This window comes from Aquarana catesbeiana, linkage group LG05 (assembly GCF_042186555.1).
Source record: "Aquarana catesbeiana isolate 2022-GZ linkage group LG05, ASM4218655v1, whole genome shotgun sequence".
Lineage (NCBI taxonomy): Eukaryota > Metazoa > Chordata > Amphibia > Anura > Ranidae > Aquarana > Aquarana catesbeiana.
The window spans coordinates 579,076,876-579,091,417 of NC_133328.1; the positions used below are offsets into that span (position 1 = coordinate 579,076,876).

At 43.1% G+C, this 14,542-nt stretch overlaps 1 protein-coding gene and 1 long non-coding RNA gene across 2 annotated transcripts in view; one reads left to right on the forward strand and one right to left on the reverse strand.

Annotated features, from left to right (window-relative positions):
• Window positions 1-14,542, forward strand: part of LOC141146152 (uncharacterized) — a 161,214-nt gene that overhangs the window by 73,533 nt on the left and 73,139 nt on the right. The gene's annotated exons all lie outside the window — the stretch shown is intronic.
• YWHAZ (tyrosine 3-monooxygenase/tryptophan 5-monooxygenase activation protein zeta) overlaps window positions 1-14,542 on the reverse strand; it is a 64,486-nt gene that overhangs the window by 18,776 nt on the left and 31,168 nt on the right. The gene's annotated exons all lie outside the window — the stretch shown is intronic.

Sequence of the window (14,542 nt, forward strand, 5' to 3'; positions counted from 1 at the left end):
GGATGAGACGCTGCAGAGGGCAAGGTTATTCGAAAGGTCACTGTTGATTTACCTATAGCTTATCAATCAGCACCTAGACACATCTAGTCCTGCCCACTGTTTTCTGCATGCAAAGCACTGACTGTTGCCGAAACCCTCCCACTGAGCTGCAGTGTCTGGGAAGGGGAGCGTGTGACACACAAATGGAGGATTTGACTCTTAGTGGTAAAGAAAATGTATTTTTATTTTTTTTGTTTAACCACTTCAATACCAGGCACTTTCGCACCCTCCTGCTCAAGACAATTTTCAGCGCTGTCACTTTTTAAATGACGACAATTGCGCGGTCATGCTACACTGTGCCTAAACTAAATTTTTATCACTTTGTTCTCACAAATTGAGCTTTCTTTTGGTGGTATTTGATCACCTCTGCGGTTATTTTTTGCTAAACTAATAAAAAAAAAAAAAAAAAAAAAAAAACCGAAAATGGAGGAAAAAAAAAAAAATTATATGTTTATTTGCTTTTGTTATAAAATTTTGTAAATAAGTTTTCTCTGGCACTGATGAGCGGCACTGAAGGGCATCACTAGCAGGCATTTTTAATGGGCACTGATTGGCATTTCACTGGTGGTCCGGCCATCATTCTGCTATAGGCCAGGCGGGAAGTGGTTAAACTTTTAGGCTTATGCATGATAACTGGATCTGGGGCCTGTTTAGAGACGGTCACCCTGAAGTTATTAGGTACACTTAAAAGTGGAATTAAACTCCACTTTTGAACTTGTACCTGCAGGTAAGCCTATAATAAGACTTAGACTGTTTAGGAGAGGTTCACACAACATGCAGCTAGTGCCGTCACTGGCGCATGCACTCTGAAGGGACGGCATACCATGCACTCTGAAGGGACGGCATACCATGCACTCTGAAGGGACGGCATACCATGCACTCTGAAGGGACGGCATACCATGCTGGAGCCAAGGACTCCCGCGTGCATGCGTGTGTGTGACGTTTTGGCAGCCTCGGCCACTCATACAGCCGGAGCTCGTAAATTCAAAAGTTAGACTGGCTGAAGATGGCAGCACCAGGGAGCCGTGATAGCGCTGAGCTGGAGGGATCCATGTACAGGCAAGTTTGTAATATGCTAGTATGCAGTGCATACTCGTACAAAAGGACTTAAACCTGCAGGGGTGGGGGCCTATTTATTTTTTGTGGCGGTTTACAACCGCTTTAACACCCTCACCTTGCAGTACTGGTCTCAACTCCAACATATACCATCTACGTGGAGTTTGTATTATCAAACTAATGTGGGGGTCCTCTGGGTGTTTAAATTACACACATTTCTAAAACACTGACAAGTTTACTGGCTCATATTGATCATATTGAGTATGAAATCTATTGAAGTGTTCATTGCCCAACACTTCATATTCCCAATATGTGCCTGCTCTTCCATGTACTTGTATGAGAAAGTATGCTGTTCTCTTTGTATTGCTTCCTTTGTCTGAAATCCCTGGTGTTTCTGCCAGCTCCTGTGCTTTCCTATTGAAAACTGACCACACCGCTCTCTAGCTATGCTGGGAAATCCATGAGATGAATTAACAAGCCCACAAATCTTTTAAAGTGTTACTAAACCCAGGACCCTGCATTCACTATATCTGGTCTCCCACAGTACACAGAACATGGAAATGCAGTTATTTTAGTAAATATAAATGGCTAAATACCTTTTCTCATCAGCAGTGTATAGCAGTCTTGTGATTTCTATCAGTTCCTGGTGAAGCTTGTAAGAGGAGTTTTTATTCTCCCCTGATCCTCTGTCTGGACAGTGCTGATAGGTCATGTGATTCAGCACAGGGCCAATCCCAAGAAAAAAAAAAATTGGGAGGCGATACACAAACTGAGCATGTGCAACCTGACTCCAAAGGCTCTGCCTTATCCAGACTTGTTCAGGGGGACAGTGCAGGAAGGGGAGGATCTGTGCATACAAAATCAAGCAGCTTTTTTACACAATGCAGGGAATTAACGTCTTAGGTTCCACAGTAAGTATAACAAGCATGCTTTACTGCATATACAGACTGATTTTACAGTTGTGGGTTTAGTAACACTTTAGGTGAAGATTTGGGTATATCAGTGAAAAAAAAAAAAAAAAAGACCTACAGAATATTTAATATGCGATCAAGCTTCACCCAAATTGAAAGATCTGGTACGGATTGGTTTGTAAAGTTCCAAACAACTGAAAGGACAGACAGATGAACTGCCCACAGGGTCAGAGCACTGTCAGGGGACACTGGCCCTACTTACTGTGTACAGAAGGCAAGTACCAATAACCTTCATGAGTTATGAAACCCATCTACTCTGGTCAATGAAGACTACAATACAGATCTGGAACCCTGTAGACAATATACTTCCCTGAGCAGAATACAAGTCTATACTCTGACGGCTCTCCCACACTTCCTGTGCATGATAACTATGACCCAAAACACAGGCAGTTATTTCAAAACTGGCAGGCTTCTGCAATAAGCTGCTAAAAGACCTCATTGAAAGAACATTTCTGATACCACAACTTTGAAGCTAGCCTGCTAAACAATGTGCCCCACCAAAACCTGCTGCAATAAAGATTTAATAAGGGATGTTGGCCCCTTATGGCATCATACCATTGTAGGTTTGTTTTAAAACAACACCATAAAATGTGACCTTATAGCATATGTAAACTTCAAAACAATGAACGCCTTTTATTTGCTTTCCTTTTCTCTGTTAAATATACCATTGAAAACATGGTTATCCTTGTTTGATATGTGTAAAAACAAAAAAAACAAAAACAAAAAAAACAAAAACAAAAAAAAAAAAAAGAAATGGATCCTAACAGAAATCCAGTGCCATTCTGTGGATTCTGCAATTTATATCAAGCAAGGTTATTAGCTTGCCCAGTTCAGCTCTGCAGACTACAAGGGGGAGAGGTTCTGTAGTTCCAAGACACTTCCTGTCTTTGGGTGACAACACTGCTTCTCCACAGATACAGTATGCGAGTGAGCATAGTCACCCGAGGACAGAAAGTGTTACTGGCAGGATCACCAGAAAATAGGGGGGTGGAACCTCATACAGCCACCACAGCTAAGGACTCTAAGCCGCAATATATTACATTTTTTGCTTCCAAGTTACACATTTTATTGAAATAAACATGGGTGGTAGAGCAAACCAACACGTATCCTGAAAAGTGCATTCACATGGATTTGGGGGGGGGGGGGGTGTCGTTAGTAAGTGAACAGTATGTACCTTACAATTTCTGCAGAATTCTATGGCTACACCTAACAACCAGCCCAAATGGGCAAAACTAAATTCAGTCAGGTACTTGCTTACCGACAGGAGTTAAGGGGGACAAAAACCCTTAACACTGCCAGCAGGTAAGGTCTTATGGTAAAAGTCTCTTTAAAACAACCTTTACAGATCTGCTAGTAAATGGGTCTTCATTCTGCCATTTGTGCAGCAGAGTATTGAAATAATGTAATTGAGGTGCACATATGCAGAAGTTACATCAATGCCCGCACAACGGGCAAAGCAAGACCCGAGAAACAGGAAAACAATATGGCACTCGCACAGATTGAGTGAATGCAGGGGAGTTTGGACTTCACAAAGACTGAGGTAGTTGTGTCATAATGTACAAGTATGCAGTGTAAACCTGCACCTTTTGGCAAATGCTGGATGCCCCTACCACTGGTTTCTAGTCTAACACCATTCAACTTTTGCCAGAGTGATACAACCTGGTCTTGTTAATGGCCAACTGAAGTGAAGAATGTCAACTGTAATATTATGAATGATGCTTCTCCAACTATACGCACTCAGTGATGAAGGTGAATCACCAGATCAGCTGCCCATGGCCAAGCTTGAAACCGACGTCTGATACCTAACAAAATCTACTACACCAGTCAGGCCATGTAGGAGTTAACTTCCAACAATAAAAACACATGGGGGGGGGTCAAATTACTAAAACTGGAGTGTGCAAAATCCGGTGCAGCTCTGCATAAAAAAACCAATCAGCTTCCAGCTGGAGTTAGATGACTGGCTGCCAGCACCTTCACCACTTGTGTACCATTGTGTTTGTGGTAGATTCACGGACACAAGAAAGGGCACATCTTTGTGGAACAGAGATCCAACTGAGCACCAGCAGGTCTGTCACTGAGATCTGCCCTGGGTGGCTGGCCTGTGAATAACTTCAAGTGTGGATAATGTCATTATCTGGATCATCAGATTATTCACACTGTTGGAGACTGGCACACCATCTCAGCAACAGACACTTGCAACACTCTATAGCCACAACCCTACCACAAGGACCAATTCACACACATCGAAGGAAATGTTATAAAGCTGGTTCACATGTGTGTGCTGCTGCACGTTTGTGAAAATAGCTCAGGTCTCTCTCCCCCCCTCCAATCTAATTTGTGTATCTTGGGGCCCATAGAACTTAATAGTAACACAGGAAAACTTTCTGCATCACTTTTTTACTCCTTGTAAGAAGCCTGAATAGATTACTGACCAACATGACATTAAAAACGCATATCCGTGCACATTGAAAAATATGTGAAAAAATGCGTGGAAGCACAAAAGCAGTGAACCTAGCCTAAAATCGGAAAAATGTCCCTGCTCTGTTCCATGTGAAAAAAACAGTCATGCAGGAATAAGAACCTATCGCAGCTACACCTTCTCAGTACACCCTAGCCGAGCTGAATAGGAATCTTCTTTATGAGGGTTCCACCAACTCGTTCACACCAGGAGGTGCATCTGAGGCGTGCTCCCATGTGTCGTATTTAGGGCCGCCCATTTATTTCAATGGGCTGTCCTATGTGAAATACCTTTTTTACATATTACACTAAATGCTATGTACTGTACTGTGCTACCATTAGGGTAGCGCAGTACATAGGGGGGCCGGTCACTGATGGGATGAATTAAAGGGGTTGTATGGGTTCTTTCTTTTTCTTCTTTTTTTAATTTATAACATGTTATACTTGCCTCCACTGTGCAGTTAGTTTTGCACAGAGTGGCCCTGAACAACCTCTTCTGGGGTCCTTCGGCTCCTCCTCGCAATAGCTAATCCCCCTCTGGGAAGCTCTATCCCGAAGGGGTCAGCTTGCGGGCGCGCTGCGCTCCCTGTCATACACACAGTGTGTATGACTCGGTCCCGCCCCCCCGGCTGCCACATCATTGGATGTGATTGACAGCAGCACGAGCCAATGGCTGCGCTGCTATCAATCTATCCAATCAACAGCCAGACTCTGTGGAGAAGAGGACACCGCGCACAGCAGGTGAATGGGCTCAGGTAAGTAAGGGGGGGGGGGGGGGGGGGGGGCATCATTGCCAGGTGTTTTTTCACCTTAATGCATAGGATGCATTAGGGTGAAAAAACACAAACCTTTACAACGCCTTTAAACACAAGCAATATCAACAGCAATAATGTTTGCAAACCTACAGACACCAGGTTCTACCTCACATTCTAGGGGTTCATACACACAGGCTCTTGATACAAGAATTGCCTGGGCAGCATTCTGCCCAGTACTTAAAGTGGTGTTCCACAAAAAAAAAAAAAAAAAAAAAAAAAAAGTACATGAATAATTCTAAAAAAAAATATATAAACATTTGGAAATTTTTTTTTTTGCTCACCTCTAAATGCCTGTTGCTAGGGGGGTCCCTCGTAGTCTGCCTCTTTCAGTGCCTGGGCTGGTGACATCACTTCCCCTCGGCACAGGAAGGGCTCAGCTCTGCTCCCTCCCTCTCGTCAATCATCTGGGACCCATTACAGGTCCCAGATGACTAAGTGGCCAAGCACGGCGCCGCTCGCGCATGCGCAGTGGGTGCCCGGCTGCGAAGCCACAGCCCGGTGCCCACAGTTGCAATGCCGGCGCCGCCGAACAGAGGGGGAGACGAGCGGGGCTTCTATCCCCTGCATCACTGGACACTGAGACAGGTAAGTGTCCAATTAAAAGTCAGCAGCTGCAGTATTTGTAGCTGCCGACTTATTTTTTTTTTTTTTTTTTTTTAATGGGAACTCCTCTTTAAAGTGGTTCTAAAGGCATGTTTTTTTTTTTTTACCCAAATGCATTCTCTATGCAATCTCTGCATTAGGGTAAAAACCTTGCATGCAGCTCCCTCCACCCCTCAATCGCAGCCAGTGAGGATGTAGCTAGCACTTATGCTTGCTATGGGAGGGAGGAGCCAGCAGTGCGCAAAACCATTGCACAGACAAGAAAGTATAACAATTATGTTAAAAAAAAAAAAAAATTGAACCTTAAATATCACTTTAAGAGCTTTCTTTGTGGTGAGGGAGGTGCTTGGGGACCGAACAGATTCCTGTGACTGGTCAGTGGTGCAATACACGCTTATGCCGTTGTCAGGATGGGTCCCTAGTAAGTAACCTGAGTCAAGCTCCACCTTTGGTGCCCAGGTGTGTACAAAGCCCAATATTACTAATACCCAGTAATCTAGAAAGCATTCTACCCAGATTGTAAATGACCGGTTCCATTTGCCATATAATCAAGTGACTGATTACAGGTTACAAAGCGCTCTGCCATTAAAGCCTCATACACATGATCGGATTTTCGGCAGGGGATTGTGTGATGACAGACTGTTTGCCTAAAATCCAACCGTTCGTATGCTCCATCAGACAACTGTTGTCCAACTTTCTGCCAACAAATGTTGGATAGCAGGCTAGTAAATTTTCAGCGGACAGTCTGTTGTCAGATTTGCGTTTTGCGTGTACACAAGTCTGTCACACAAAAGTCCAAAACGCATGCTCAGAATCAATGCTCACCAAACACGACATTAGCAGGTGTCCAAAGGGTGGCGCTCAAGAGCTGAAATTCCACGTAGTAAGTCACCACATTCGTGTTTGTTGGCCGACAATTGTGTGCCGTTAGTATGCAAGACAAAATCCGGGCACATGCCCTTCGGACAAAAGTCTGACGCTCAGTTGGCCAACAATCCGATCCTGTGTACGAGGCTTAAGAGTCTATACAGCTAAGTATTTTCCTGCATAACATATAGAAAAGCCATTCATTCACATAAAGCCTGTACTCATCACCACAGAGAACACAAACTCCCAACCTTGTGTAATGCATGGCGGGCAAAAAAATAAATACCGTAAACTGGAGGTGTGTAAAATAATGCATGTGAAAATGTGTGCAATAAACTGCCTGTTTATAGGTGCAGATTGGCCCTCATGGTCACAGAAGACAGGTGGTGAAGAATCTGTTTATCTCTAAATGTCCCTTGTGCTGCGAGGATGTAAAGTTACTCTTCTATCCCTATAAAAAGTTAGTAAAGCACTTTTTGAATGTACAGTCTTGGCTAAGGCTATCCACACACTTGTAGAAATGTGCAGACAGCTTACACTGACAGTCTATGGGAGACCTGCATTGAACCCGTGATATGCTGATCACAGGCACAATGCTTTCCAGGCTCCTAAAAAAAATTAAATGCTTTTTTTAAACTTTAAGTGAATTTATCCTTTAACACCAACCCCCCCCAACAGAGCAAACCAAGATCTTTGATGTTGCCCCCATTTACATCAATTTGCATCCATTAGGCCATGAAATTATCACACAAATGACACTTCTGTAAAATCAAACAGTCACTCATATCAGTCTAGTAATAGATAATGAGCTTGGCAATCTAAATAGATTGACTTTGCTCAGTTACAAGGAGTACTATATAAACCACTCACACCACAAACACAGGAAAATACTGCACATGAGGCTGGCATGGCACCACCGAGGCCACAATGAGGATTCCACATGTTTAGAGGAACCAGGAAACAGCAATACAGGAAGAGTTTCCTGTTTGTCTTTTGGGGGATGGGGGACATACCAGAAAACAAAATTGCTGAAATGGCAGTTAACTGCATTCCATTGCTGGAACAAGACGATTTAAAACACAAGTATGCACAAGTCTTTTTGGCTGCTGCATAGTGATCATGCCGATTTCCTGTTTCACTTTGTCACCAACAGCCATGTGCTTCCTCTGTCTTCTGTAGATTTCCAGATCTCGTGAACTGCTGCTATAAAGTGGTTCTAAAGCATCAAGGTTTTTACCGTCATGTATTCTATGCATTAAAGGTAAAAAAAACCTTCTGTGCTGCAGGATCCCCCCCCCCCCTTACACTTACCTGAGCAGCTCTGTCCCTCCCTCACTGATTTGATTGATATTGGTGGGAACTATTGGCTCCCTCTTCTGTCAATTACATCCTATGATGAGGGAGCGGAGAGCAGGGCTGAGCTACACTATCTGTGGCTATAGATGCAGACAGCCTGCACGAGTGCCCTTCTAGAAAGCAGCTTCCTATGAGGGCACATGCTGAAAAGGAGGAGCCAGGAGCGCTGGTGGTGGACCCGAGAAGAGGAGGATTGGGGCTTTTCTGTGCAAAGTCTCTACACAAAGCTGGTAAGTATAACATGTTTAGTATTTTAATAAAAGAAAAACTGAAGCTTTAAAATCAATATTAAAAAGGCTTTTTTTTGTTCTGAAAGTTACACATACTTGCCTGCTCTGTGCAGTGGTTTTGCACAGAGCAGCTTCGGTCCTCCGCAGACACTCCTGGCCCCTCCCTCCTGCAGTGTGTTCCTAGAGCAAGCAGCTTGCAATGGGGGTACCCAAGCAGGATCGTTCTCAAGCCGAAGCTCTGTGTATCTATTCTACGGCTCGGCCCCTCCCCCTTCCTCCCCTCATGGGCTCACTGGCTGTGATGGTCTCCGCCAATAAGCAGGGAGAGTCTCCGGAGAGCCGAGACGCTGTTGTAGTGAGATTTTAATGCATGTATAATATAATGTGTTGTATTAAGGCAGTCTCACACACCACAAATTATCTGAAATCATACCTGCTCCGATTTTGGCATTGCAATGCACCGAAAACTTATGGGGGTGCACTATGGTAGTATAGTATATTGCAGGAAGCACACGCACACCCCGTGCAATACCACAGCACAATGCTGTGAATGGCACCAAAATCTAAAAAGGGATTTGGGGAGGAAAAAAAAAAAAAAAAACCTCACCGAATTCAAATGAGATGTAAACCTTAACTGGATGACATCTAGTTTCACAATTAGTTAACTAAAGCACTTCTGTGTTATGAAGAATTGGTATGGCAATTTTTCATGAAACACTGTTCTTGCCTGTTTTCATCCTTAGCTAATCATCTGCAGCTTCTTTCAGCCACTTCCTGTCTATATGTACTCATATCAGGACAGGCTTCCTAATAGTGACAACATCGGGTCCTACCTGTGCCACGTGTGGAAATGCAGCACTTGTAGTCTCCCATCAGGGGCACCATGTGACAAAACGCCAAAGCAGAAACCCAGCCGGGAGATAGTGGTCATCCTATAACAGGAAGTGTCTGAACAAGGAACTTTAGAGTAGGATCATCAGATATTATTTAAATCAAAAAAGGCCATATTTAAAAATACTGAAAACCACTTGAAAAGGCACATTAAAAGTGGCCGTTAACCACTTAAAGAACCAAGCCTATTTTCTAACACTTGGTGTCTAAAAGCTAAAAAATTTTTTTTTTTTTTGCTAAAAAATTACTTAGAGATCCCAAATATACTTTTTTTCCTCAGACACACAAGAGAATAAAACGGCGGTCGTTGCAATACTTTATGTCACACCGTATTTGCTCAGCGGTCTTACAAACGCAATTCTTTTGGAAAAAATACACTTTTTTGGGAAAAAAAAAAAAAAGGTAAAGTTTGCCCAATTTTTTTTATAATGTGAAATATGTTACACCCCGTAAATTGATACCCAACAGGTCATGCTTAGAAATTGCACCCGCTCGTGGAATGGTGACAAACTTTGGACACTTAAAAATCTCCATAGGCAACGTTTAAACATTCCTACAGGTTACCAGTTTTAAGTTAGAGGTCTTTTGCTAGAATTATTGCTCTTGTTCGAACAATTGTGGCGATACCTCACATGTGTGATTTGAACATTGTTTACATATGCGTTCACTTCTGTGCGCGAGCACGGAGGGACAGGGCACTTTTTTTTTCCTTATTTAAATTTTGTTTTTACGCTGTCCCTTAAAAATAAGGGATCCAAAAATTTTTTTTTTTTTTTTAATTACAAGGAATGTAAACATCCCTTATAATAGAAAAAAAGCATGACAGGACCTCTTTAACCACTTGCTTACTGGGCACTTAAACCCCCCTCCTATCCAGACCAATTTTCAGTGCTGACGCACTTTGAATGACAATTGCGCGGTCATACAACACTGTACCCAAATTTAATTTTTATCATTTTTTTCCCCACAAATAGAGCTTTCTTTTGGTGGTATTTGATCACGGTTTTTATTTTTTTGTAAAAAAAAGACTGAATTAAAAAATTTTTTTTTTTTTTTTTATATTTTGTTAAAAAAAAAAAAAAAAAATTTACAACCGGTAATTTTTCTCCTTCATTGATATACGCTGATGAGGCGGCACTAATGGGAACCGATAGGCGGCATTGATGGGCACTGATAGGTGGCACTGATTGGCACTACTTGTGGGCATTGATAGGTGGCACAGATGAGGCAGATGTGCCTCTTCCACTTCAGGACCGATGTTCCTCGCATCTGAGCCGGCGATCGGCTTTTTTTCTACTCACGCTATGAGCATGAGTAGAAAAAAAAAAAAAAAAAAAAACACACACAATTACCGATCTTTTGTTTACATCATGTGATCAGCTGTCATTGGCCGATAGCTGATCACATGGTAAGGCCGTTGGGCGGAAGTGACATTTGATGTCGCTCCCATCATCCAATGGCAGATTCGAGTAGGGGCCATCATTCCCTCACTCGGCTTTCTGCCTATCAGGGGAAAACATTGGATCACTTGTAATCAGCGGCGGGGGGAACCTCTCCCACCACCGATAAAAGTGACCTCGCGGCTAATCGACAGAGACCACTTATCTTAAAGCAGACCGCTCGCCGTTGAATAAATAATAAATTACCGGGGTTATGGCAGCTATCTGCTGTCATAACGGTATTTATTGTCAAAGTGGCGACATAAATCCACAGTGGGTGGTCCGGGAAATGGTTATGCCACTTACACGATTACCCCTGTTATAAAGTGTCCTGTGCTGCAGTGTATGCGCTTTGCAAAAAAAAATATGCCCATTTCTACCTTATTTTACAGCGCCGCTCGGTGCTCACGTGTCTCCTCGCTGCTGCCCCTCATGATCTGACAGCTCCAGCAGGCCCCCCCCCGCTGACGTCAGTCGGGAGGGGAGGAGAGAGCTGCGACATCAGCCTGGGAGGCGGGCAGCAGTGAGAAGTCAGGTGATCGCCGAGTGGCACTATGAAATAAGCATATTATTTACAAAGCACAGACCCTGGAGCATAGGATGCTTTTTCACCGCTTCCTGACCATGTCACGCAGATATACTGCAGCACAATGGCTCTCCTGGGTGAAATCCCATACGGGTACATCCTACCCGGTTTCGGCCACCAGAGTTCCCAGGCTGCATGGTGGGGGACCCAATGCGTGTGGCTGGCGGGCACGATCCCCTCCAGCCACGTGCACGAGCGCCAGCATGGGGATTTGTGTGTAAACACACAAATCCCTGTGCTGTCAGAGGAGAGGAGCCATATAACTTGATTCTACTAAGTAGGAAAACCGATACGTTTCCTCTCCTAGTCAATTCTATCCCCATACAGTTAGAACACAGTGAGGGAACACACAATTTACCCCTTGATCGCCCTAGTGTTAACCCCTTCCCTGCCAGTGACATTTACACTGTAATCAGTGCATTTTTATAGCACTGATCGCTGTATCAATGCCAATGATCCCCAAAAAAAAAAAAAAAAAAAAAAAAAAAAAAGTGTCAAAAGTCTCCGGTCTGTCCATCGCAATACTGCAAAGGAAAAAAAATTATATAAATAAAAATGCCATAAATCTTTTCCATGGTTTGCAGACGCTATAACTTTTGTGCAAACCACTCAATATACACTTATTGCAATTTTTTTTTTTTTTTACCAAAAATATGAACATAAGCCTAAACTGATGAAGAAATTAGTTTTTTTTTTTTAAATTTTGGGGATATTATAGCAAAAAGTAAAAAATATTGTTTTCAAAATTGTTGCTCTTTTTTGTTTATGGAGCAAAAAAACAAAACGCAGAGGTGATCAAATACCACCAAAAGAAAGCTCTATTTATGTGTGTGACAAACTTCTTTTGGGTACAGGGTCGAACACCCGCGCAATTGTCAGTTAAAGCGACGCAGTGCCAAATTGTACAAAGTGCTCTGGTCAGGAAGGGGGTAAAATCTTCCAGGGGTGAAGTGGTTAACAGAGGGGATTGCGTGCAATTTACACAGTAATTTCTGCAGCAGGAGGAGAGCTGACAGGCAGGGAGGAAGGGGGGAGGAGGACAGGGGAGAGCTGCGGATGAGGGAGGCACGTAAACTGACCATGGTGTCAGGGATCAACAGCCATGATAAATCGTAGTCAGTTTACAGAGGGGAGGGCAGAACCAGCCAGGTATTTCAGGTGATACATGGGGCCAACATCATATTGCACAAGCACTGTGCTGTATAACATGCTTTAAAGTAACAGGATACAATTTTTTTTTGTCGGGGTTACAAACGCTTCAATCTCTCATGCACACTGGAGGTTTTTACAGCTGCTTCTAGGGGCATCTGGCATTTTTTCCCCTGCCACTAAACGGCCCTCCATGTAAACCTATATGTCCATGCACACACAGGCTTTTGGCAGCGTTTAGTGCAGGGGTCTCAACTGGCAGCCCTCCAGCTGTTGCGAAGGCTGACCATAACAAGCATTACTCTCACAGGCAGAGGCATGATGGGACTTGAAGTTTCACAACAGCTGGATGGCCGCCAGTTTGAGACCCCTGGTTTAGTGGCAGCAGCTTTTAGAGGCAGGAAAAAAGAAAAAAAAGAAACCCCCACTGCCAGTGCATCCAGGAGTAGCAGAATTTGGGCAGAAAAAAAATAAAAAATAAAACACACACTTGACGCTACTAAAAGCTAAACATGCCTAAATGCTAGTGCTTGAGCAGTAATTCATTTCAATGGGCAGAAAAAATTTATAGTGGTTAAGATTTACTCAATCAGGGTAATTCTTAGGATGCTTTCTCTGGAGTTGGCATGATGGCTTGTCTTGTTCTTACATGCCATCAATATACTATACCAATAACCATCATAGAAATACAATAAGGAGGATCCCAGGGGAGTGAAAATAGGGTTAGTAATTACAATACTGTATGCAACTGTTCCATTTGCTCCGTTTAAACACTTAAAAACCCCTTTCACACTGTGGCAGTTTTCAGGCGTTTTAGCGCTAGAAATAGCACCTGTAAAGCGCCTGAAAACTGCCTCCCCAGTGTCTTCTGGGCGGTTTAGGAGCGGTGCATACACCGCCCCTGCCCATTGGAATGAATGGGCAGTGCTTCTGAAGCGCCGCAACATGGGTGCTTTTAACCCCTTTTTAACCCCTTCTTGGGGGTTAAAAGTACCCCGCTACCACCCGAATATTGTCGCCAAAGCGCCGCTATAACAGCGGTAAAGCGCAGCTAAAAAGTAAAGTTAGCCCGATTTTTTTGTATAATGTGAAAGATGTTATGCCAAGTAAATAGCTGATGCCCAACATGTCATGCTTTAAAAATTGTGCAAGCTCCTGGAACGGTGACAAACTACAGTACTTCAATAGGTGACCCAAACCAGCTGAAAGAATTACTGAACTGCAACCTGACCTACAACCTAAATCAACCAAGTTGTGCTGCTTTACTACTACTTCACATTTCATGTAACCTGCAGGTACCCAACTCAAGGCAGGTACACTGTTTTCTCTCCTGACCAGTCCCCCACAGCACTGTGTAAATACTCGTCTCCCTGGCAGATCCCTCAAAGCCTGGTTCACACTAGTCAGATTTCTGATGCGACTGGAGTCCCACAGCATCGGACAAGGGAATTCTCATTGATTAGAATGAGCACCATTAAAAACAATATGACTCAGAAAGGTGAGATTTTAGAAAAGGTCCCTGTGCTACTTTGGTGTGATTTACAGTGCAACTTTACCTCGCAGTAGTGTGAATCAAGCCTAAAGAGGTCTATGTGGTGTTCAATTATGGAGTTATATAAAAGGACTCAATTATGGAGTGTTCAATTATGGAGTTATATAAATTGCAAAGTTTAGCCCATAGCAACTACTCCGTTCTGGTCTTTTAAATGTCTTACTAAAAAGTTTGGTTGGTTGCTCAAGTTTGGTGCATTAAGCTTCTTGCACACATCGTTTGCGTTTTTATACATACAGGAATTTTCAATGTGCCTGTACACACGTGCATGTAAACATGTACTATATATAAATGAGGGAAAAAAAAAAAAAATCTGAGTTGCCAGTCAGTATTTTACACGCAAATGCACCTAAAATGTTAAAGGTTAAAATTGCATTCTGAAAGCTAGAATGTATAGTAAGCGTGTACACACAAAAAAAAAAAAAAAAAAAAAAAAAAACCCAAGAACATTCTGGCCAGGAATCCCAATGTTTAGACATCAGTACAGCAGACTGTGCCATCATGGAAGCACAGCTTTATCTGTCCAGACGC